The sequence below is a fragment of the Oreochromis aureus genome, linkage group 3, assembly GCF_013358895.1.
Source record: "Oreochromis aureus strain Israel breed Guangdong linkage group 3, ZZ_aureus, whole genome shotgun sequence".
NCBI classification, from domain to species: Eukaryota; Metazoa; Chordata; class Actinopteri; order Cichliformes; family Cichlidae; genus Oreochromis; species Oreochromis aureus.
In genome coordinates this window covers 102114722-102136495 of record NC_052944.1, presented here as the reverse complement: position 1 = coordinate 102136495, position 21774 = coordinate 102114722, and the positions used below count along the sequence as shown (strand labels likewise).

The 21774-nt window shown below is 41.9% G+C and overlaps 1 protein-coding gene across 1 annotated transcript in view; it reads left to right on the top strand.

The window, feature by feature from the left end:
• The window catches only part of LOC120434875 (NLR family CARD domain-containing protein 3-like), a 156104-nt gene that overhangs the window by 51832 nt on the left and 82498 nt on the right, over positions 1-21774 (top strand). The gene's annotated exons all lie outside the window — the stretch shown is intronic.

The following is a 21774-nucleotide window of genomic DNA, read 5'->3' as shown; positions in this document are numbered from 1 at the left end:
AACATGAGAGCCAGACCAAAGCTCAGAGGTAAGATGACCATCTCTAACTGTCCATGACTCTTCTCCATGTCACAGCTCAGCACTCACATCACTGCTCCATCATTATTCACAGGAAGAAACCTGCACCTCCACCCAGCTCTGTGTCCTTACAGAGTGACACGTCTAAACAACACATCATTCATTTTCAAGCCCAGCCTCTGTCTCCTGCAGAGAGGTGAGCTGTTAGTAACATGAACTCTTTGAGTTGGTTGGTTGCTAATAGACAAAGATTAGTTTATGTCCAAATTGTCACTAGGTGTGAATGTGAGCGTGAATGGTTGTCTGTCCCTGTGTGTTGGCCCTGCGACAGACTGGCGACCTGTCCAGGGTGTACCCCGCCTCTCGCCCTATGACAGCTGGGATAGGCTCCAGCACCCCCCGCGACCCTGGAAAGGATAAGCGGAAGCGAATGGATGGATGGATGGTTTATGTTAGCTAATTAGAGACAGAAGCAATGACTTAGTGGAGAATAAAAACACTGAAGCTAAAAATCTGTCTCACTGTTGTGCTGCTCTTTGCTGCAGCAATGAGTTTATTTAAAAACTTTCACTCTTTGTCTCTTCAGCAGGAAGTGGTTCTGCTTTGTTTGCTGGTTGAGCTAAAACAGGAAAATCCACTTGTTAGCTGTAGTGTTTGTAATGAGGCTAAAGAGGAGAAACAGAGAGACAGAACTTTATTGATCCCTCAAGTTGGTTCTTCTGAGAAATTCAGTTAAACAACAGCTGGAAGTAATCAGACACAACAAGACAGGGAGAACGCACAACTTAACAAAATCCTGTAGAGACACAAGACATGGAAGGTACACAGGCAGGGGCGGTCCTAGGTTGTTTGGTGCCCTGGGCACCATCATCAAAATGATAAGAAGTAAAGGCTTGAAATACTTTACATGTAATGAGTCCATATTATATATTAGTTTGACCTTTTAAGAAGAATAGCAGACAAATCAACAACACAGCTTTTCTAATTAATGGCTAATTAATATTATGCTGAACACAGCGCAGACGTGCAATAGAGTCTATGAGCTCCATCAGTGTCTCGCGCTTACTTTTCACATATATGTGTGTGATAGAAATTAGAAAACACATCGGTGCAAACTACAAGTCTGTATCATGATGTTGTCGTGGAATTTTCTGATAAAAGTCTGCAACACAGAAAGAGCTGTGGTCAAGCTGTTTATCACTGGATGCATACAGGAGAGCGAACACACACATCATAACATCACAGGTCTAAGTTATGAGCGCTCCACCCTCAGGACGTCTCAGCTCTTTTATACTGTGCTGGCATGACGTCGGGGCAGCATGAGTACCAGCAACTTTCTTTTTGCCACAAAGTAACTGTTATAGTCCTGTGACCCAGTGTTTATGTGTTTTCTGGGTTAATTAATATTCTTTGATTTAGTGTTAATCATGGTTCAGTTTCCTGTCCTCTGTACAGTTTTTTTTTTTTTTTTTTTTTTTTACGGGCGACATGGGCCGCTGCTCAGGGCGGCATCACGGCACAGTTTAACACATTTTGGGGCGTTCTTATTTCACATCCTTCAAACATCTAAGCTTCAATAGAAACACATGAAAGGAGAGGAGGAGATGTCACATAAAATGAGATGACGTGTGCTAAAGTCGCAGGTTAAAAGTGGGACAGTGAATGACTGCAGGTGTCCATAAGTTGCAGTCGTGGTTGCTTCAGCATCTAGCTAGCCTACTGGAGAGGAGAGTTAAGGGAAAACATTTTTAAAGTGCCAGGTCATTTCAAATGCAGCGTTTCTGTTAGCTCAAAAACATCAGCTGAGAAAGTAACAGACAAAAAAAAAGAGAGCTGACCTCCCTCAGAGATGGAGAAAGATAAGAAAGGACAGGAGCTTACATTTAAAGGTAAAAACTGCTTAGTAGTGTTGGATAAACTGGAAATGTAAATCTCACATTTGTTTTAAATCAGATATCGGATCTGTACATGTGAATTTTTGTTGATTTTCTGACTGTGTTTGTGAGCTGAGAGGAAACGAAAATGAATTTGTAACCAAAATCAGTTTTGTCCAGTTTTCCTGTAAAAAGCTGAACTCTAATCTAAGAGGATGTTACTGACAGGAAACAGCTGCATTATCTGCAGTCTGTGTGATCACAGCTGCTTCAATCATGTTTGTGTCTGCAGAGGTCAGAGGTCACAGTCTGCAGGGTCCAGCTGTCCGTCTGTGAGGAGTGACTGGTCCAAAGGTCATAATCCAGACTTCAGTGCTGAACCTGGACCAATGAGGTCAGAGAGCTGTGATGACTCCTTTACATGTTTGTGTTTCCTGGATAAATCTGACCTGAAACATCCTCAGATTGTTACAAAGATTCATTAAAAAGAAAACAATGAAAGAGAAAAGATCCAAATGTTCGACTTGGTCATTTGCTGTTTGAGGACAGTGATGCTCATATCTGTGGGGAAAGTGTGACCTGAGTGGGTTCATGTTTGTCTTTAAAGAACAGAGCTGCTCTGATTCTCTTTGTGTCTGATCTGTTAAACAGTCTGAGAGGTCACACAGAGACCCAGCAGCTAAAGCCTGGATCATACTGGCTGCTGTTACTCCATCAGGACAACACTGAACCACAGTGGTGTGGATGTAGTGGATAAATCCCACCATACTGATGCTCAGATTTAATCACAGGGAACAAAACCAGATGTTATCTTCAGATTGTGACCTTTGGAGTGGACGATGCAGATTTCAATAGAGAATAAATGTTGTTGTTTTTCAGCTGTGAAAAAAGAATCTAATTTTCTGAACTTAAGAATTTATGATGCTGAAAAAACCATGGAGACTATAACACAACATTTCCACTGTATTCATAGAATGAATGTAAAACTGTCAGACATTCATTAAATATACAAAATGTCTACAGAAACATCAGAGGGTCAGATGTGAAGCACTCAGTGATTTTGATAAAATGACTCATCAGTTATTGATCTGTACTACACTGATCTACCACGTTAGTAAAGCTGGTGTTCTGGTGGTGGAGAGACCTCGGATCATGTTCTGGTTTTGGAGCAGTGACCTGCTGGTGGTTCAGTTTAATGAGCTTCTTCAAAAATCATCCCTGACATCATCACTGAAAGGACGTCTATAAAAACAGACTGAAAATTACTGATATGTTCACAATCTGAGAGTTTAAAACTTGACAGACTTGATTCAGATGAAGTTATTTGAGCAGAAACTCCTGGATCTTTATCCTGTGTTGAACTAATTCTTCATGGTTCCTCCACAGAGTGGACCAGCAGAGCTCAGAGGTTCCCAGTGGTCAGTTTGCCCAGCAGCATCAAACACAGCTGGACTCCATATTTATGGTCTGTACATGTACAACAACTACTGTTACATCTATTCTGTCACAGTCATCTCCATGCTGCTCTTTGTAGACCAGTGGATTGTCAGTGTGTCCAACATGGATCTGATGTTTGGCTCCATGATTTCAGTCTGATTGGCTCATTCATAAATATTCTGTTCCAGCTGCTGGAGGACAACATCATGACTTTTGTGAAGAACGAACTGAAGAAGATCCAGAAGGTTCTGAGTCCAGATTACCCAGAATGCTTAGACAGTCAGAGGAGCAGCAGCAGAGAGGCATTTGTGAAGATCACAGTGAACTTCCTGAGGAGAATGAAGCAGCAGGATCTGGCTGACCGTCTGCACAGCAGTAAGAGGATTTATCTAAAGATTTAAAGTTTTGGATAAATGAACATTTTCCAGAGATGGAAGATGGAGCAACATGTTTTAAAGATTAGTTCTTTTTGGAATTGAGTGTTTATTTTTCTTCTCATTCAGAACTTCAAGCTGCAGTTTGTCAACGTAACCTTAAATCCACCCTGAAGAAGAAGTTCCAGTGTGTGTTTGAGGGCATCGCTAAAGCAGGAAACCCAACCCTTCTGAATCAGATCTACACAGAGCTCTACATCACAGAGGGAGGGACTGCAGAGGTCAATGATGAACATGAGGTCAGACAGATTCAAACAGCATCCAGGAAACCAGACAGACCAGAAACAATAATCAGACAAGAAGACATCTTTAAAGCCTCTCCTGGAAGAGATGAACCAATCAGAACAGTGCTGACAAAGGGAGTGGCTGGCATTGGGAAAACAGTCTTAACACAGAAATACACCCTGGACTGGGCTGAAGACAAAGCCAACCAGCACATCCAGTTCATATTTCCATTCACTTTCAGAGAGCTGAATGTGCTCAGAAAGAAAAAGTTCAGCTTGGTGGAACTTGTTCATCACTTCTTTACTGGAACCAAAGAAGCAGGAATCTGCAGCTTTGAAGACTTCCAGGTTGTGTTCATCTTTGATGGTCTGGATGAGTGTCGACTTCCTCTGGACTTCCACAAAACTACAATCCTAACTGACCCTAGAAAGTCCACCTCAGTGGATGTGCTGCTGATAAACCTCATCAGGGGGAATCTGCTTCCCTCTGCTCACCTCTGGATAACCACACGACCTGCAGCAGCCAATCAGATGCCTCCTGACTGTGTTGGCATGGTGACAGAGGTCAGAGGGTTCACTGACCCACAGAAGGAGGAGTACTTCAGAAAGAGATTCAGAGATGAGGAGCAGGCCAGCAGGATCATCTCCCATATCAAGACATCACGAAGCCTCCACATCATGTGCCACATCCCAGTCTTCTGCTGGATCACTGCTACAGTTCTGGAGGATGTGCTGGAAACCAGAGAGGGAGGACAGCTGCCCAAGACCCTGACTGAGATGTACATCCACTTCCTGGTGGTTCAGGCCAAAGTGAAGAAGGTCAAGTATGATGGAGGAGCTGAGACAGATCCACACTGGAGTCCAGAGAGCAGGAAGATGATGGAGTCTCTGGGAAAACTGGCTTTTGATCAGCTGCAGAAAGGAAACCTGATCTTCTATGAATCAGACCTGACAGAGTGTGGCATCGATATCAGAGCAGCGTCAGTGTACTCAGGAGTGTTCACACAGATCTTTAAAGAGGAGAGAGGACTGTACCAGGACAAGGTGTTCTGCTTCATCCATCTGAGTGTTCAGGAGTTTCTGGCTGCTCTTCATGTCCATCTGACCTTCATCAACTCTGGACTCAATCTGATGGAACAACAACAAACTACGTCCAAGAAATCTAAATTATTTAACAAACCAAAACTACAGTCTCTCCACCAGAGTGCTGTGAACAAGGCCTTACAGAGTCCAAATGGACACCTGGATTTGTTCCTCCGCTTCCTCCTTGGTCTTTCACTGCAGAACAATCAGACTCTCCTACGAGGTCTGCTGACAGAGACAGGAAGTAGCTCACAGACCAATCAGGAAACAGTCCAGTACATCAAGGAGAAGCTCAGTGAGAATCTGTCTGCAGAGAAAAGCATCAATCTGTTCCACTGTCTGAATGAACTGAATGATCGTTCTCTAGTGGAGGAGATCCAACAGTCCCTGAGATCAGGAAGTCTCTCCACAGATAAACTGTCTCCTGCTCAGTGGTCAGCTCTGGTCTTCATCTTACTGTCATCAGAAAAAGATCTGGATGTGTTTGACCTGAAGAAATACTCTGCTTCAGAGGAGGCTCTTCTGAGGCTGCTGCCTGTGGTCAAAGCCTCCAACGAAGCTCTGTAGGTATATTTGTACTCATGTCTTTACTTTTGCATCCAACTGTGTCAGTAATTTATTTCACCAGGCTTTTCTGACTTTGTATGAATTTGTATCCTAAAGTTTTGGAACTGTAGCCTCTTTGATGGCTCAAGTACTCGGTGTACTCGAGATGCTGAATCCACCAAAAACTCTGATCATCACTGCTGCTATTGTGTCATCAGTCTGTGTTTAAAATCTGGGGGCTGCATGTGCCTGATGTTGTAATACTTTATATTCACATGCATGCTCCTAGATACATTTCTACTGCGGGTCTATTTTTAGTCACAAATATTGGTGAAACACTTGCTTTTACATGCGTGGTGGGTCCTGCATTAAACAAAGCATTTGAATTACTCAGTGAATCATGGCAGCCAGAGAAACATCCTTAGTTACACTTTAAACTAAACTCTGCTTCGGTCTTCCACAGTGTGTTTGTTGTTTCTCTGTTGTTGTTGTTGCTCTCTCCTCTCACTCCAATCTGGTTGCAGCAGATGTTTGTCCCTCCCTGAAACTGCTTTTCTTCCAGTTTTTCTTTCACACTGTTGTCAAAATGTTGTTACAGACTTGGGTGCAGCACCTTAGTTCATCTTCAATCTGAAACCAGCTGTTTTAGCTACAGTATGTCCCCTCAAGCACACCTACCCTGGTTATCTCTGCTGTGGTTGCTATAAAATTTAATCTTGATTAAAAAAAGAACAAAAAAACCAGAATAAACTCAAGTCAGACTTGATGCCATTTATTGGCAGCATGGTGCCTGTTTGTCAGTCTTTCATGATAAACTGCAGCACAGTCTAAAGCAAACCTTCTGACTTTATTGACTTTATGCATGTATATATTCTTCCTGTTCACCTTGGACACACAACAGCTCTGTTTGTTGTGATTGGATCTAGAACACAATTCAGATCAGCCAACATATCCTAATCTAGATGATTTTTAAGGTGGTATCTGGGACGAAAAGTTAAAAATCAGCTTGGATGGCCTGTACTGTATGATGGCCTTGATTGCACCACATTGATAGCCATGCAGGGTGGTTCACTCCTTGGGCAAGAAGATCGAGGAGTGAGCCAGCCTTGGTCAAAGCTTGGTCATTCAAGCTCAATGTTTTCCCCTTGTTGGTTGATGATAAGTATTTTTTTTACCTGACTTATAGTCATCATTGTCTTCAAATTAACTCACACACTGCTGACTGCTGTAGCTTACCTGGCTGAGCAGGTGACCCATGTACTGAAAGTTAGAGTCGTGACTCCAGGGCCTGGTTTGAGTCTGCCCAAGACCATTTCCTGTGTGTTATTCTCCTCACTTCTCCCTCACTTCCTGTCTTCTCTGTCCTATACAGTGAAGACAAAAGGCCTCAAGTTCTGAAAACTCTTCCCCTTCATCATCTTCCAAATCATCTCTCTCATCTAAAATCACCAGTATTCTCTGAGTAGAGAATCTTTTCACAATCTTGAATGATAAGGATCCAAGTGGGTAAAGTTATTTATTTGTTGTGTTCCTATTTGCAGCTGGGATAGATTGTGAAAAACTCTCGGCTGACAAAATTACATCCAGTTTAGAAGGAAAACATTGAGTGAAGTGTTTATTTCATCATCCTTCACAACTCATCAACCAGGTGTCACAAACTGCAGCAGAACAGTACAAAGCATGTCATACTGGATGGCTGCAACAACCAGAGTTTTACCTACCTTTGGTATTTCTTGACAGTATGAGCGTAATATTTACTGAACAGAGTCGTCTTCTGTAATCTTTTCAGATTCAGAACACTGTATTTATTTCCAAGGCACAATTAGGATACGGACCTTGCCAACCGTACATACAATACACAAACATCACATTGCGGAGACAGGTCAGGCTAGGTAGCTGGTTGGTCAGCCGCTAGAGCAGCGACCCGGAACCGAACAGCGGAAAATGCACAACATCAGGAAAGATGAGGAGAAAAAAGAACTCCGCCCAGACTGAGCTCCAACAGGGAGATCAGTTTGAGAACAGGAAAAAAAATGACCTTAGCGCAGAACACATGAAAACTCTTAATACGCCATAGAAACACATGACAAGAAACAGGGATGGGTAAAAGGTGAGAGACAGCCGGTGTAGACAGCGCATCCGGGCCTGCAGCATTTGCGCTGGTCCCCTCGACCCACCATCTGCACCGGGAGGGGATAAGCAAGCTTAGGATGGGAAGGAACAGTCTAAACACCGTCTGTTATCAGGGTGAGATTTGTTATGTTCAGCTCCAACCTTGAGACCACAGCTGGCGCCGGTATGTTAGCCGCATGAAATGATGGTGGTTTTCTGTGGTGCGAACAACTGCATGTCACAGCTGATCTAACAGTCCGTCACTCGTCTCTCAATGTCCCGTTGGAGAGCCACGAGCTTCTCCGAGAGGTTATCAGTTTTGCGCTCAAAGAGCCAAGTCTGAGAACTCACGACCGCCATGAGCTTCTTCAAGATCTTATCCGTGCTGCGTTCAATGAGCCCATTTTGAGAAGTCACCACCCGTCCCATTGTTTCAGTCACAGCAGGCAGCCTTGTGGGGTTTTGAACAGCTGATTCCGCTTTCTTTAATCTTCAATAAGCCAGGGCCAAGGCAACTCAGATCAGCAAGAACCCTTTGCTGCTGTGAATGTCCGTGCTGCTATATTTCAGTATCAGGCTCTAAATGTACAAATGGATCTGAGAAGATTTCCAATCATGTTTCTACTAGATTTACAGTTTGTTTTCATGTCTTCTGACTCAGATGGTGGAGCAGGTGGAGCTTACAAGGAGTAAGTGCTGATATAGAAGAAGAGTTGTGTTTTAATGAAGCTATTTAGTTAACCAATAATTGTATTGCATGCTGGCATTAAAAAATGTTTCATTTGACTGATTTAATTAATTTGTTTGTTTGTTTTCTTCCAGACTGAGTGGCTGTAACCTCTCAGAGAGAAGCTGTGATGCTCTGTCCTTAGTTCTCAACTCCCAGTCCTCTAGTCTGAAAGAGCTGGACCTGAGTAACAACGACCTGCAGGATTCAGGAGTGAAGCTTCTGTCTGCTGCACTGCAGAGTCCACATTGTACACTGGAAACTCTCAGGTCAGGATCCAAATATCCCCACTGCTGATCATTGAATGATATTATTGTATAAACAACCAAGCTTTATAGAATTGGCAGGTGAACTTTTCTTTATCTTTGGATTGCTCAGGAGATTCTTAATTACTGTCTGAAGATTTTTTACAGTCACATATTTTGTTTTAATGGTAAAACAGAATTATTGTTCAGTTCAATGAGCAGGTAGCTGTGAGATTCATAATAATGAGGTATATTTGTATTAAAGATGACTAAACTTGAACAGTAGCTGTGTGAGTTACTTTGTTTACTCATGTGTGCTGATGTTGTGAGTAATTTAAAGCTGAAGTAAACTTGTAATGAGTTTAATAGAGTTTCTGAAGTAAGTGTACTTGGAGATATTTATGTGTTTACTAAAGTCCAGGAGCAGGAGGCTGTGTGTAGCATAGAGGAACCCAGACCTCAGATTTGTCTCCTGGGTTTCTGTTGCTGCTGTTACAGTTTCCCCTCATCGTTCCCTTCAACAGTCTCCTCACTGTAACAAATCAAAGTGTTACTGTATAGATTCACGTCTGAATGTTGCCATGTGCTATTAAAACTAAAAGCGATGTTTCATACACCCACGTGGTTCAGTCACACAGTAACTGATGGTAAATAATGTTTGTGTTGAGCTCATCGTACAGGTGAGCTGCTCCACACAGATCTCAGGTTTACATGCTGGAACAGTTTGTGATCATGAAGGATAAACCTCACTTCCTCTTTGTTCCATACAGATGTGACATGAACAATAACACATTCATGAAATCCTTTTAGGAACACAAACACTATTGTAGCTGGAGAATATATTTGAATGTAGGATAATGTAGGGGATCATAAACAACAGTAATAACTAACCACCACCTCACCATTTGGGTTGGTAGCTGCATGTTGATTGATGAAGTCATTTTCTTCTTCCTCCATTTCTACCTTATTAACATCAGATTAAAAGCTGCACAGAGACAGGCACTGGACATGTTTAGCCTAGCTTAGTACAAGGACTGGACATGGGGGAAACGACTCTCATCACTGGATCAAAACATGAAAACAAATCTGAAGTAAAGTTTTGTTGAAGTGAACTGTGGTGGTGCCCAATGTTCCCTCTAAGCTGCGCGCGTGCGCAATTGCGCATTGCTGGCACGGTCTCTGTGCACAGAAAATCTGTGTTGCGCACAAAAAAAAAAATCAAATCTCAATTGTCATCCACGTCATCGTAGTCAAAGGAGTTTGCAAAGAAAAGCGTCTGGACTTCTTTAAGTTGCTTGAAGACGTTTCACCTCTCATCCGAGAAGCTTCTTCAGTTCTAAGGGTCAAATGGTGGAGAGTCCCAGATTTAAACCCAGTGGGAGTATCCCCCCAAAGAGGGACAAAAGGACCCCCTGATGATCCTCTAATCCAGGCGTCAGCAACCCTAGGCACGCGAAGGGTTAACTGATGGCACGCACGACCATAGCTGGACTGGCCTAAGGGCCTAAGGGCATTTGCTCGGTGGCCCGATTATTTTTTTTATTTTTTTTTTTTTGGTGGTGGTTTGGCCAGACGCTGGTCGGTGTGTAAAAATAACTCAGTTGTTTGGTGGTGGCTATGGCGGAGCTTCCACAGATTCAGTAAAATTAACAAGTGGTGGAGGCCAGCAGGTGGATGAGGGAAGGGGAGGCAGGAGGAGGAGAGACCCGAGGCAGCCGCCGGTCAGAGAGTCAGGTGAACTGAACTTCAGGTAAGAATTTATGACCTGCAGTCTATCTGGGTCAGATATAAACCAAGTTTAGGTGGAGTTTATTTTCATTTGCTGACTTTTTACAGTCAGTTACAATAACTCGTACTGCGTGCTAGCTAGCATGACGGAATTTATATACTGCTGGGCGGGTGCTATGATGTTATTGATAGTGAACTTTATTTCATTCATAAGGTTAGTTTGTAGAGTTGCCAACCGTCCCGTACAAACGGAATCGTCCCGCATTCAGAGAAATTATTACGCGTTTCGTGTTGAGCTGAGAAGGAACACAGTTTGTCCCGTACTTCAGCCAGGATGGAAAAAGACACAAAGCTGGAGTTATTGTGTCTTTGCTGCACAGCTGCCTCTTCTTCTCCTCTCATTCTCTCCCCTCTCTCTCCTGTTGCTACTTCAATCATGAAACTGATCAATGATCAGCTGATCAGCTTTTCTCTCGTTTGTTTATCGCTCACTTTGCGCCAGAAAGAGGAAACCGCCGGATGTCGCGCTAAACAACAGCAGCACGTTTAAGCTTGGTCAGCTCTTGTTAGAATGTATTTAATATTAATTTCTAGTATCAGCTGATGTTTGCTGGAGCCACAGCTGTAAAAACTGCTGGTCATGATATCGGTTTGTATATCTGGTGAGAGGGAAACATGAAGATGAAACCAGGAGATGTCCTTACTAAATCATCAGAGCTGAACAGGTGATGTAGAAACAGGTTTACCTTTTAGGTGACATGAATGAGCTGAAGGGAAGTTATGAACTGTTTCTGAGAGACAAATAACACCAGGATCCTTTTCTACGTAGCTGACAGCTGGTAACTGTGCAGGGGCGGGTCTAGCAAAGTTTTGCCAGGGGCCCAGGTAGGGCATTAACAGGGAAAGGGGGGCACAAAGAAATACTTTCTTATTCTCATTTAAAATGTCTGGCTGTTATTAAATAATTATCTGAAGCTTACAACCAAAGTTTTTATCTGACGTAAAATGAATAGAAATCATACATTTACCAACAAGACAGTGTACATCACTGTCACAACAGCGTTCGTTTTCATTCAAAGGCTTTATGGCTTAAATATCTGGGGGGCCGGTCTTTAGTCAAAATGCATCCATAGACTCAAGACACAATGCATTTTTGGGACTTTCAGGTGTATGGACCAATGTTTTATTTTCTGATCAAACCAGAAATCTTTAATGAGCAGCTAGATTTGTCTCACATTAACTGGCTGAATTAATGCCAGTTAATGCAACATCAAAGCAGCTGGAATCTACAGCTGTGCATGTTCATGGAGCTTGCATTTTCACCTGCTGAATATCACTACCTGACAAGTTTAACTGTCTTCAGAACACTGCAGAGGCCTTATTGACAGTATTTGGCTCTGCATATCTGTGTGAGCAGATTTTCTCTCACATGAGTGTCCTCAGGTAGCCGTCTGAATGCTGGACACTCGGAGACCTGTGTCTCTGAGTGGGAGACCAGAGATCACATTAACATGTGTGTCTCTGTATTAACAAACATACCTTATTGGCCCAGTTTATTTTTCTTATCATTGTTGTGAGGAGACCATAAATAGCATTTGTATTTTCTGTTGTACAGTTCATTTGCTGTTATGGAGTTCTTGTTATGAATAAAAAGTGTCCTTTTTTTGTTTCAAAATAGCAGATAACTATTCGCTGATAGCTGCCAACATTTGCAAACAAATATAATTCTATAAAGTGGTTCTATATAATGTGTAACTGTTAATATAGAGCGTTATTAAGTTTATTGCTAATGCAATCATATGGCACACTGACTTCTGAGGAAATTTTAAATGGCACTCGCCATCAAAAAGGTTGCCTACCCCTGATCTAATCACATGAGCCAAGGTGTGAAAGTGGGTGTGGGTCACAATCAGCCAGGGTTTCGGGTGAGCTCATGGTGAAACCTGGCACCACCTTATCATGCGAATTCCTGAGGTCAGATGGCCCAGGGTGTGAGTGGGCGTTAAAGCATCTGGGGAGGGATCTCAAAACTGGATTATAGATGGCAGACAGTTGGTGTCGTAAACCACCACCTCTGTTCAAAGATGGTCGCTCACAGTGGACATAGATGGCCTCTTTCACTCCTCTTTCAAACCATCTGTCCTCTCTGTCCAAAATGTGAACATTGGCATGATGTGAAAATCGTCTAACATAAATGTAAATGCTGTAATTTGATTATTTTAATACACCATGTAACTTAAGGAAAACGCTTAAAAGCACTCTCCGCCTGTGAGCAAAAACAAAACCAAAAAACCCCACCCTTTCCTATTGGTGGAAAAATGTACCATGTCGACCAATCAAAAAATGATATGGCATTTAGTTGTTTAGGGAGGGGGAAGTTTTAGGAGTGACGGCGGTGTTTTGAGATGTGAGAGATTTGTGACGTTTAGCGTGTTTGGAGTGTGTTAGTGTGTAGTGTAGTCAATAGTTTTGTTGTGTGTGTGTCAGAACAATGAGGCGACTGCTGAATGTTACAGGTGTTACAGCAGTGATGCAGGTATCAGGCTGTTGTTCTCCTTTATCTCATAGTGGACAGAAATTATTTTTGGAGTGGCACAAATAATTTGTGTGGCATCAGATTTGATGCAGAACAGCTGATTGTTCTGTAAATAGTTTAAAATGTTTATTTAAAAAATTGCCTTGGCTGCATTTTTAGGTAAACAGCTGCAAAAAACTTTGATGTTTGCAAAACTCAGTACTTTGCAGACAAAGAGTTACAGGACTCCCTCCCAGACCACAGACTCATACTCATAATACAAGTCAGAGCTTTATTAAAAAAAAAAAAAAGAAAGTTGTGTTTTCAAAATTGGAGTTCAAGTTATTTTTACTTCCAATAGTGTTAACATACTACACAGGTCAATGACTAGATTTTTTAAAATTTTCATTGTAAGTGGGCTAAAGCAGTTAATTAAAAGTAGTCTAACATAAATGTAAATGCTGTAATTTGATTATTTTAATAAACATGTAACTTGGATGGATTAAATGCTGGCATGACCACAGTGCACACGTCTGATGTCGCTCACAGTGGTCCAAGGGATCGCTCAGGGAGTTTGTGTGTTCGCTCAGACACATGAAACATTAGAGGGAACATTGGCGGTGAAGGGGAATGATAAGACTTACTGTAAATATAATTATCTATGTATTGAAAAAGCAATACAGAGCACATTGGGCTGAATATGGAGAGGAAGCATCACAGTACAGCTTCACTGAAGCCTTAAAGTCTCTGATATGAGATGAGAAATGAAGCAGCCAGAGCTTTTTCATGAGTGGAAATCCACTGTGACTGTGAGCTGCTGCTACAGCCTCCAGATGAGCCAGCAGCTCATCCTGCTCAACATTTTCTCACCAACTTTAATGGAAGTGTGATGTTTTCAGCTGGAGTGATGGTCATGGTGGCCTCCCTCTCCTCTTCTTCTCCTCTTCCTCTTTCATTTGTAAAGTCAGTTCTGCTGCTTTCATTCATGTGGAAGTCCTGATGCTGAGTTTGGGAGAGACTAACAGCCTCGGCAGCAGAGGGGAGAAAGGCTGTAACGCCACCACTTTACTCTGTTCTACCTGTCACATCATTTTATCAGGAAACATATGTATGCTCATGTTTTTAGTATGTTTGGCTTGAAAAGCTAAAATATAAGAAGATTAAATGGTGCTCTTTATTATCGTGTTGGCTTTGTTTCCTGTCTCTTGGATGGAGCCCAGCTGTGCGTGGTCCCTGGGCTGGTGGTCAGAGTGTGTGTTGGATAATCCGGCCCAGGATGAGGCCAAACTGAAATGGGATTAAACGTCTGTCACATATTTGAGCCTAATTTAAAAACATCCTCCATAAATATTGAATAATAACAATAATAATAAATGGTCAGAAGATGACTTGTTGGAATGAAAATGACCTTGTAGTTTGTCTGCTTTAATAATGTGACTGGAAAAAGGTGTTGGACTTCAAATATGTCCATTTCTTTCACACTTCACCTTTAAAAGTGAAGCCATGTTGTTCCTGGAAGGAAAAACACGACTTTTTCATGTTTTTATGATAAATGTACAACTTTAAAGGAAATATTCAGAGTTTTTTCTCTTGTTAGTTTGAAGCTGCTTCCTGTTGGTTTCAGCTGTTTGGAGTTTCCATTTTCTAAACTTCTACATTCTGAACCTTCGTCAGCTCTGAACAGATGATGAAACACTGAATGATTTCAAGCACACACTTTGTCTAATAAACTCACATCTTTTATTCTTTATACAGATTGGTGGACTGTGGTTTGTCAGAGATCAGCTGTGATTACCTGGCAGCAGCGCTGAAGTCCAACCCCTCGTATCCCAGAGTGCTGGACCTGAGTGGAACCTACAACAACCTGCAGGATTCAGGAGTGAAGCAGCTGTGTGTTCTTCTGGAGAATCCACGATGTCAATTTAAAACTCTGAGGTCAGTCACCATGTTTTAGTTGTGAATATGATGTGAAAGTTGTGCTGACACTGTGGATCAGTAGGCCCACACACCTCTATGCAGGAAGTCTGGTTCTACTCCTTGTAGAACTTCTGATCCCTGATCCTCTGAGTCTGACTCAGTAGATAATGCAGAGTTCTGAGCTGATGTGGGTGAGCGGACTCAGGCAGCCTGACAGAGTTGATGTCTTCCCTGCTTGTCCTGGTACAAATAAACATGAGTATCTGGTCAGTGGTTGTTGATCAATGGTCATGAGAATTTGCATAATTAAGATTAAGGAACTGACCTCACAGCACATTGTTCCTTCAGTGGGCTGGTGTCAGTCATTATGCAAATGTACTGTTTATAAGATTGAAACCTGCAGTCAGCTGAGACTGAAGAAGTCACTTTGATCAATGACAAAATTTTTCTCCCACAAAACGCTACGTCCAGATGAACAGAATCAGCTTCTGGAGAAACCTGAGTATCCTTGCAGGTCAGATCTTGTTAGTGCAGCTCTCCTCTAGATTTTAGTGCTTGTTAAACTAGGATGATTTTAGGAGCCTGGACCGCAGACTCCAAGGGAAGTTATGACTTGGAAAGACTAAACCAACCTATTAGAGGTGTTTGCACTAACATAGAAAAATACTCAGATTTAAACCTTTATTGTTTCACAAAGGGTTAAAAAGTGAATGTGCACAGAGAGGTTGGTGGTGAGATGGGCACTTCCAGCACTGTAGATGTGTTCCAGCTCAGTGTTCATGGAAATAATCCGGAGGGCAGGATTCCTTGATAAATGTCACATCTTCTTAAAGTTATAATCCACAGGAAAAACCTTGAAACTAGCACGTTCACTTTAGCACAATCCGTTTTAACCCTTTAACGGTGTGTTCACACCGAACGCGATAGGCGCGAGCGAAAATGCCCCAAACGCCCCTAATTTGACGCGTGCACATTCGCACCTCAACGCGTGTCCAAGAAAAATCCAACCGGAAATGTGGGAGGGATGTGGGAGGAAGTTGTGCCAGACAGTATCTTTGCTAGATGGCAGCTGTCGAGTTAGCGTTTGAAGAGAGAGTCTCCCTCCTCTATTTACTGTGGAGAGCAGAGCAGCGGCGTTAAGGACGTCCTCGCCGTACCTGGGTCCATCAGGTCCTCCAGAGGCGTGAGCAGTTTGGTGAGTTTCACCACTTGCTCCAGGAGCTGCGCCTGGATGACGGCCGATTTCAGCGGTACCACCGTCTTTCACTCACCCAGTTTGAGGACCTGCTGTCCCGCGTCGGTCCCAGAATCGCCCGCCTAGACACCAACTACAGGCGCTCAATCCCACCTGCAGAGCGTCTGTCCATCTGCCTGTGGTTAGTAAAAGTGTTTAATACGGTAGTCCTTTATTGATACCTGTGCTAATATATGCTAAACTATCGTTTATACACTGCTAACATGGATGTGGTATGCTAACAGTGAATGCCGTCGGTGTTTACTGATAGCAAACTGTGGTATGGAGACGACTGTGTATAATATTTCTAGTGATACTCGAAAGGTCTCATCAAGTCCCGATTTAATTCGATTTATGCTGTTATCAGTGTTAGCAATGATAGCATGGCTGTGGTGTCTATCAATGTATGCTCTCAGTGTTTGCTGATATCAAACTGTGGTATGAGGACCACTGTTGGTAATCTTTGTAGTGATACTCACTCTTTTTTTTTTTATAACTGAGAGCTAGATAAAATTGTGAACAGTTTGGTTCATCTTTAGTTATATGGTTCTATCTAGCATATTCTATCTTGATAAGCAGTCTTATCACAGGTTAATTTTTCAAAAATATTAACAATGATTTAAGCAAGGAAAGGGCTACATGTCAACATACAACTCTTTATTTCTTTTTTACTTTCTTTCTCTTTTTATTTCTATTAATGTCTTACTTCATTCCTACCTGATTGACATGTCTAGGAATTATGAGTGATTGACACACTGTAGGGCTAAAAGTTGTTACCAATCAAATTATGATATGTTAAAGTTAAAACAAAACACAACTGACTGTTTTATATTATATCTAATACATGTTATGTAATTATCCTTATAATTACATAATGTTTTATGTAAGTTTTACGTTTTGTAATTTAAATCTGACATCACAAAAGTATTTTGGAATTTGAATAATGTATTTTGTAACTGCAGTACACATAATACTAATTTTGAACAATTTTGTCCAGGTCCCTTGCCACCGGGGACTCCTTCAGGACCATTGCGTTCAGTTTCAGAGTCGGTGTGTCCACAGTGTGCCAGATCACCCCCCAGGTAGCGACGGCCATCTGGGACTGTCTAGTGGACGACTTCATGGCTGTGCCTTCACCTGGAGACTGGCGGTCCATCACAGAGGGATTCCAGGAGCGCTGGAACTTCCCTCTCTGCTGTGCAGCTCTGGATGGGAAGCACGTCCAGACAAAGGCCCCCCATATATTGTATAGGAGACACACACATTGATATACACTAAATATTATTCAATTTCTTTTTTTGTGGTGCCCAAATTTATGCACCTGCTTGATTTTGTTTAAACAATTATTGCACACTTTTTGTAAATCCAGTAAACGTCTTTTCACTTCTCAAATATCACTGTGTGTGTCTCCTGTATGATATATTTAACTGACATTTTTTATTGTAACAACCAACGATTTATACAGGAAAATACTGGCTATTAACAAGGTTGTCCAAACTTTTGCATCCCACTGTATTAGTATATTCTGTCATTAGTATAATATGAAATAAATTCTACATGTGTCAAGTCGTGTGCCAACATTTGCTGTGTAGTAGAACTGAGACATTAGTCATTATAAAAATTTATTTGAAATAATATTAAAATTCTCAAACAGAAAAATATTGAACATAAATATATAAAATATAAGTATTTACAGAGAGACAGGGATAAAAAGGACCCAGCTGCTCTCCAGAGCAGGAACAAGGCTGAGGAGGAAATGCTCCGTTGGAGACTGGTGTGGCCTCTTCAGGGACACCAGGATGGCCAGCTCCACCACCGATGGACCGTCCTGGGACCAGTCCCTCATCTGCCTCGGAGCTGTCCTCCTCTCTGGGCCTGTAAAACAGCACAAAACACAAAGAAATGAGAAGGCTGCTACTAGATTTTAATTTCAACATTGAAAAACAACAACAAAAAAAACCAGGATATAATCAGATTAGTTGTAGATATTTAGTAAAGGTAGGGAATCCCACCGAGTAAAAGAATATCAGTGCTGCTGTACATCTGATGCTACAATTGCATACCTGTGGGTGCAGCAGCAGGAGCTCAGGGACTGGGGAGCAAGGAGAAGCAACAGGGGATGCTCTGCTGCAGAATCAGCTGGTTCTGTCAAGACAATATTAAATGTTAACAGGTTGAATACAATAATCATAGAGAAAGTATATACAGTGGTCCCTCATTTATTGCAGCAGGGGTTGTCAGAATAACTAGCCCCTCGCTACGCACTTTATACACTTTTTTCCCCACACACATGAACATTAGTCACAGTTCTCACAAGTTGATTATCAAAGTGCAAACCTTTGTAGATTGCAAAACGTAAAAGTATTATGCCGTGTTTTGTCTTCATCTGCCTGCCACTTTGTGCGCCTTTTTCCTCGCGGTGCAGGTGTCTATTTCGAATGAGGGTCATAGTTATGGGTGTTTTTGTGCTGTTTTATCTATTGGACGTGATGGTTATAAAAACAAAACATGATAAATTTGACAAGCGCAGGAGACACAGCACGGAGGAGATTTGTCAATCAGGCTGCAGAATGCAATGCTGTACTGTGCAAAAAAAAAAAAAAAAAAATCAGCGAAAAAGCGAGGCAGTGACGGATGAGCGGGACCACTGTGTGCTGTTTATTAATAAACAAAATATATTCCTATATGACAACATGCATAACAGCAGAACAGTATTTGTACATCAGTGGGAAAATAGCGGTGGCTTGCTAGCTTTTGTGCGGCTTCCTCGGGTCAGTGAAAAATGTAAAAAGAGAAATTAATGAACTTACCAGGTTGCCCGATCTCTTCACATATCTTCCACCAAGCTCGGTCCTTTATATTCCTGTCTCGGTACAGAAAGCAGCTGGTGTCGTACAGCTCCGGGTTGTTTGCTACGGCGTTGATTAGCCTTCCCTCCATTGAAGAATGAAGGGCTTTGGTTTGATCTGCCCCTTTGATCTGGTTACAGCCACGTCACAAGGCTCCTGATTGGTTGACGCGGCGCGATTTGACGCTGGAGTTCAAATTTTTCCAACTCGAGCGGTAGAGGCGAAACACGCGTATGCACAAAATGCAACACAGAAACTCACGAGCGTGGTTTTCTTCGCGAGTCAAACGTGCCCCACGCGCTACACTGACGCGCGTTTCAGGCGTTTTGGCGTTTTTGCGACGCAAATCTGCTTCCGAATTTTCGCCGGACGCGCAATCGCGTGTCATCGCGCTTTTCCATTGACTTTACATGTAAACCTGACGCTCTGGCCGCCTCTATCGCGTTCGGTGTGAACACACCGTAAGACCGGTCGGAGCGGGCACACTCCATTTTGCGTAACTATTTTTAATCCCTGTAGAACTGGAACCACGTAAGTTAGCGCAGTATTTTTTTAAAAAAATTTTTTGCATATGAAACCGGAGGAGTTGTACTTGCATCTTATGCCATCAGCTTGTCCTAGGTCATGGTTTCCTTCCACATATAGCTTTGCAAAAATTGCATAAAAATGGTAAATGGCCTGTATTTGTAAAGCGCTTTACTAGTCCCTAAGGACCCCAAAGCGCTTTACATATCCAGTCATCCACCCATTCACACACACATTCACACACTGGTGATGGCAAGCTACATTGTAGCCACAGCCACCCTGGAGCGCACTGACAGAGGCGAGGCTGCCAGACACTGGCGCCATTGGGCCCTCTGACCACCACCAGTAGGCAACGGGTGAAGTGTCTTGCCCAAGGACACAACGACCATGACTGTCCGAGCCGGTGCTCGAACCGGCAACCTTCCGATTACAAGGCGAACTCCCAACTCTTGAGCCACGATCGCCCCATCGCCCGAAAAAGCACTTGTAGCAACAAAAACATAATAATCTTCCAGAAACACGCTTTGCCGATCCGATCAGCTGTTCGTAACACTTCCTACGTTGGAGTAGACGTCAGTGCGAACTATCGCATGTCTGCCATTACCTGCCCGAAACCGGAAGTGATGTTATTTTTGTGGAAAATGTAGGGGTCTTTTTTTTACCTCCAGGGCCTTATAAGCCTATAGTGGTGTTTTTAAAAGTTATTTTTTACTTTATGACTTTCTGTATCGTTTCTGGGATACTTAGAACTCAAACTGCACTGCTGGAAATAGTTTATTTTGATGCATATGCTTTTTTTTGCAAATTTGGATTATAATATTTATTTCCATTTTTTCTGCAGTATATAGAAATTGGTGTATTTCAAAAATAAAACTATGAAGACAGATAAATGTCCTGTTGTTGTAAACTATTTTGCAACTTTTTTGTATTTACAATTTTGAGGGATAAACCTCTTAAATTTCTCTAACTAGAAATATATGTAAATGTAAAAAACAAAACAAAAATGATTTTCAATTTTTTTTTGTAGTTTATTGCACTTTTTTGCAATTTATGTAGTTACTATGGACTTAAAGCATACATACTATTAAAATTTGGGCTATAATGGTTGTATTGATGTATAGCAACTTGAAATGCTCCCAAAAATGGCACTACAGTATGTGAAAATATAAAGATAAGCTCTAGCGGACTTGGTTCTATGGTAGGTCTTAAAGGGTTAATCCAAACACCTTTTTCTTTAAACTCTGTGAGTCACAGTATATCCAGTACAATCCTCTTTTTCACTGAATCACACACATTCAGACATCAGAGTGTCCTGTGTGTGCTCTCATTCACTCATATGGCTGAAGTCTCTTTGTACAGAGGTTAACCTCAAGAAATCACATGATAGGGTGGGGCTAGGTTTCACAATGAGCTCACCCAAAACCTTTGCTGATTGTGACCTACACCCATTTTCACACCCTAGAAATAAAGAAGCTTCTTGGATGAGAGGTGAAACGTCTTCAAGAAACTTAAAGAAGTCCAGATGCCTTTTTTTCTAAGCTCTTTAGATGACTGAGAACCTTCACAGACACCTCATCAGTGTCACTCACAGAGCTACCAGCTCTTTCCTAAAATCACAAAGCTCTTCATTGAAATCAATGATATCAAAGCTGGAATTAAATGAGTCCAAGTCTTCTGCTGACTCAGCATCACATTCATCTTTTGTCCTTGTTCTGCATCCCCACCATGGACTTCATTCCTTTCTAAGCCAGCCTTGAGTGTCCTTTATTCAACTCATCCTCTGCTTTACTTTTAGACCTGATTTTAGCTGCTTTATCTCTCTTTCGACAAGTTCCTGTGCCTCGATCTTTTTCTTCTCTCCCTCATAACAAGACAGTTTCTTCTGACTGAGAAGATGGTTGAGTGATTTACTAATCCAGGGCTGATTTTTGGGGAAAAAAGTTCCTGTTTTCAAAGTAAGAAAGAAAGAAATGTAAGTAGAAATAGATGATCTAAGTGAGAACATGAGCCTTTAAAAAAGCTCTTCTGAGGCTGCTGCCAGTGGTCAAAGCCTCAAACAAAGCTCTGTAAGTAAATATGTGATCATAGCTTTAGTTTTTAAATGTTTATTCTAGTTAACACAGATCAGGTGGAACAATTCAAATAAAATATCAAAAATATTAAGTGATCATCGGTATTCAGTTCGTTCAATACTGAATACATTGGAGCACAAATTGTCCACATTTCTGAAATATTTCTGGGTGTAACTGTTACCAAAGTGCAATTTAGACCTGACCTGTGGTTGTTATCTAAGTGATAATCATCAA